The sequence below is a fragment of the Sturnus vulgaris genome, unplaced genomic scaffold (genome assembly GCF_052056855.1).
Source record: "Sturnus vulgaris isolate bStuVul1 unplaced genomic scaffold, bStuVul1.hap1 Scaffold_473, whole genome shotgun sequence".
Lineage (NCBI taxonomy): Eukaryota > Metazoa > Chordata > Aves > Passeriformes > Sturnidae > Sturnus > Sturnus vulgaris.
Window position 1 is genome coordinate 17,805 of NW_028276488.1, and position 4,451 is coordinate 22,255.

Sequence of the window (4,451 nt, forward strand, 5' to 3'; positions counted from 1 at the left end):
GATGTGAATGCAGAGTGGAAGTGAGAAGAGAATGGACAGCAACACACATGGACGTCTTTAGGGAAAAAAGGCCAACCTTAATGTATGGACAGTCCGTATTTAAAGCATGTTACCTGGAGCTAGGACAGGACAGTAGTTGATTGGACAATTGGGAAAAACATCCATGGGACAGTACCTCAGAATATATCCCACAGGAAAGACAGGAGTTAATGTTTATTATGAATTCCACTCTGTTTTTCACCACCTTGGGATGCTTCCTCCATAACTGAAGCTGGAGTCAGCTTGTGAGCCAGGGAATGGAGCTGAGAGTCCGGAGAAATTCAGGCTTGCAAAAAATTTGCAAGCTCTAACTGCCTAGCTCTCTAAATGTATGTGCCCATAGGTAGAGGCTAAAGCAGAAGAGAGGTGAGAGCTGAAGGCAGTACCTAAGGCATGTGGGAAGGTAGAGGCGAGCAGTGGTGTTTTGGAGGACATGAGGTGGAGAAAGAAGTGGTGAGGGAAGGGAGGGAAGAGGGGATGGAAGAGGGGAGAGAAGAGGGGAGGGAAGAGGGAAGAGAGGAGGGAAGGGGGAAGAGAAGGGAGGATGGAAGAGGGGAGGAAGAGGGAAGAAAGGAGGAAGGGGAGAAAGGAGGGGAGGGAGTGGAAGGGGGGAAAGAGGGAAGGGGAAAGGGGGGGGGGCACGGAGGGGGCGCAGGGGGGAACGCCGGGGGGGGGGCAGTCAAAAACCCTAACCCTAAACCCTAAACCCTAACCCTAGCCAAGATGGCTGCCCCCTGCTGCCACGGGGTTGGGGCCGAACATGGAGGCCCCCGTGAGGCCATGTGGTTGCTTTGCAAGATGGCTGCTCCTGTGTGTCCACATGACGCCGGACAAGATGGCGGCCCCCTGACCCCAGCGGGCTCCTTCTTCTCTCGTGTTTCTGCTGCCTATGGCGGCCAATGTTCAGGTGTGCGGGCGGTCTTGGTGATGGGTCTCGCGGGGGTCGGGGGCCCGGCGGCCAGTCGTGGCAACCCGGGTTGGGCTGCTGCCGGGTACGGGCTGGCCGCGCCGGGGGCGGGGTGGCGTTGGGCGTCGGGTCGGTACGGTGACACGTTCCTGTGAGGGGGTGTGCCGCAGTGCCGCTGGGGTGGAGCGGTGCAGTGACGCGAGGGAGTGTGGCGGGCGCATGGGGAACGGGACAGAGTGGGGAGGTCGAACGATGCTGCGTGAGGCGGGCCTGCGAGGCATGGTTGGGGAATGGCAGGGGGGATGGCGGGGATGTGACGGCATTGGGGTGCAGCTGCCTCGGCGGCGCCGCTCTATATGGGTGGGCCAGCTGCAGTTGGGTGCAGCGGAATGGCCCGAGCGGGGTCGAGGGGCTGGGGAGGGACCACCGGGGGATCGGGGCTTCTAGTTCGGGTCCTGTACGCATCGGGGGTGGCTGGGGTGGTCCTGCCCAGGGGTGGGGCTCGGCGCGGGATGGCCGGGCCGGAGTCGGTCGTGCGTGGACACGGCTGGGAGGGGGCGCGCCGGTCAGGAGCGCTGGGGGCGGGCCGGGGGCTATGGTTACAGCTCCCACTCTGCCGCCAAGCGGCGCTGCGCTGGGTTGCTGCCGGGGATTTGGGCAAGCTCCAGCTGCGGCGGCGGGGGTCGGGGCTGTGCCGGGGACCCTGCGAGGGGGCGACGATTTCTTCGGGGTGCCCGGGACCCGCCGGGACACGGGAACTGCCCCTGCGGGCCCGGGGACCCAGGGCCCCACCTGTCCTGGCGATGCGCGGGGCTTTTTTTCTGGCGTGGGCGGGGGTTCTTTATGGGACTGCTCGGGCTGGGGGTGCCAGATCTGGGGCGTGGGTTAGGGGGCTGCAGCTACGGGTGGGCTCGTTTCCTCTCCCGCACTGCCTTCTGTGTGAGCGTCTGTCGTTGTGACTGCTCTGCAGGCTTTTCGGCCTCTGGAACTGTGCCAGCCTGCCCGGTGCTGGGCGTGGCGAGGGATGGTGGGTGAGCTCTCTGTGTCGGCTGTGGTTGTCTGCGGCTGTGTGTCCCCTTGGGAGGTGATCTGGGGTTTGTCCTGCTCTTCTGTGTGGACTTGCATTGGGTGAGGGTGTGCTTCTGTGTTGGCTGGGCTATTTCTTCGTTGGTGCAGGGTGGGGTCTAGATTGGGAACCGTGGTATTGCTTGTTGTGGTGTGGTGATGGCTTGGGATTGTTGGGGATTCCTTGATGGGCCGAAGGGCTTGGGCATGGGGTGCGGTTTTGGAGGGCCCCTGGTTGTTGGTTGGCTTTGGTGGCTTGGCATGGCAGGGTGCTTCCTGCCATTTGGCTGCGATCTGGCTGTTTTGTGGCAGGTTGTGGGTTGGATGTTTTGCTCGCCTTTCTGTGTCGGGGGCTTTTACATGGGTGGCCGTGGTGTGCGTACTGGGGGGTCTACAGTTGGGAGGGAGCATCTGGGGTTCGATGGGGGTCTAGGGTTAGGGGGTGTCTAGGCTTGTGGGGGCATCCGGGATTGTGGGGGTGTCTAGGGCTGGGCAGACTCTGGGGTTCAGGGAGTGTCTAAGGTTTGAGGAGGTCTAGGGTGGGGGGCATCTTGGGTTAGCTGGGGGTATGGGGTTTGTGGTGTGTCTAGGGTTTTGGGGGTGTCTAGAGTTGTGGGGGCGTTTAGGATTAGCCTGGCTCTAGAGTTGGGGCTTGTCTAGGGTTTGGTAATGTCTAGCATTGAGGGGCATCTAGGGTTCGCTAGGGGTCTAGGGTGAGGGGGTCGTCTAGGGTTATACGGGTGTCTGGGGTTTACTGGGGGTCTAGGCTTACGGGAGCTTCTAGGGTTCTGGGGGCGTCTAGAGTTGTGGAGGTGTCTAGGTTTGGAGGCTCTAGGGTTTAGGGGGTGTCTAGGGTTTAGGGATGTGTAGGGTTCTCTGGGGGTCTAGGGTTAGAGGAACATCTACGGTTTTGAGGGCGTGTAGGGTTGTGGGGGCATCTAGGGTTGGCTGACTCTGGGGTTGGGGGTGTCTAGTGTTTGGAGGGCATCTGGGGTTCATTGAGGGTATAGGTTTAGGGTTCTGGGGGTGTCTAGGGTTGTGGGGGCAACGAAGGTTGGGCTGACTGTAGGGTTACGGGGGTCTCTAGGGTTTGGGGATGTCTAGAGTTGGCTGGGGGTCTAGGGTTAGGGGGACATATAGGGTTTTGGGGATGACTAGTGTGATAAATGTGATTCGTGCTAATTAAATTGTAACTATATTAGCAACATTGTATTTAGATCAATAGAAGACAATTTTTACAGAGTGAGGGGGGAGATGGGTGAGACAGGGCAAAGGACATCTTCCAGATGTTGGGAGTCGAAGAAGGAGGTTGGAAGAAAGTCAGACAAGAATAGTAGAAGGATGTAGGTCTGACAAGCAGCATCTAGAAATAGAAAGTTTTGACCTTGAAATGGGCCAAAATGGGATGATTCCAAGCATGGGACTCAATTAAAGTCTTGTTATGGAAAACATCTGCTCAGTCACATAGTGCGCCTGCACTACCTGCGGGTCACACCTCGGTCACTGATGAAGACGAAGAGTCTTCATCAGAAATAAGACCCTCAAAAGGATGAGAGAACCCCTAACCCATTAGTAGAGCATGCACCGTACACACAGTGACCTAGATTTTAGGAATAGAAACTAGGAGGAGTTTTCTAGAAACTTCTGTAGCCTACAGTATATAAGTGAGATTGTTAGCCTGGATGCTTTGATACGTGAGGAATGGCGAACCACTCCCCGTATCCCCGGTCGGAGGGGGGCCCCTCCCCGGTCGGTTTTGCTTATGCTTTATATGAGCCTCAATTATACTAAATTACTTACTGCCAAATTTTGTATATTCTTAAATATATGCACTTTGATTGTTTCATCTCCAATACTTTGTCATCTCCAATACTTTGATTGTATTCATTTTGTTACTATTAAATTTAATCTTGTTGCTTGATAAATTGGAAAAATAGAACATCATTCATAACACTAGGATTGTGGTGGTGTCTAGGGTTGTGGGGGAGTCTGGGATTAGGGGAGCTTCTAGGGTTATGGAGCATCTGAGTTGTGGGGGTGTCTAGGGTTGGGCTGGCTCTAGGGTTGGGGGGTGTCTAAGGTTTGGGGGTGTTTAGGTTTAGGGGGACATCTAGGGTTCACTGAGGATCTAAGCTTAGGTGAGCGTTTGGGATTTTGGGAATGTCTAGGGTTGTGGGTGCGTCTAGGGTTGAGCTGGCTCTAGGGTTAGGGTGGTGTCTCTGCTTGTCTGGGGGTCTAGGTTTAGGGGAGCTTCTAGGTTTCTGGGGCGTCTAGGTTTGTGGGGGCTTCTAGCTTTAGGCTGACTTCAGTTAGGGCGGTGTCAAGTGTTGGGGATGCCTAGCATAAGGGGGACATCTAGGGTTCGCTGAGGGTCTGGAGTTAGGGGGGTTTAGGCTTAAGGGGGTGTCATGTGTTTGGTGGTGTCTAGGGTTAGGCTAGC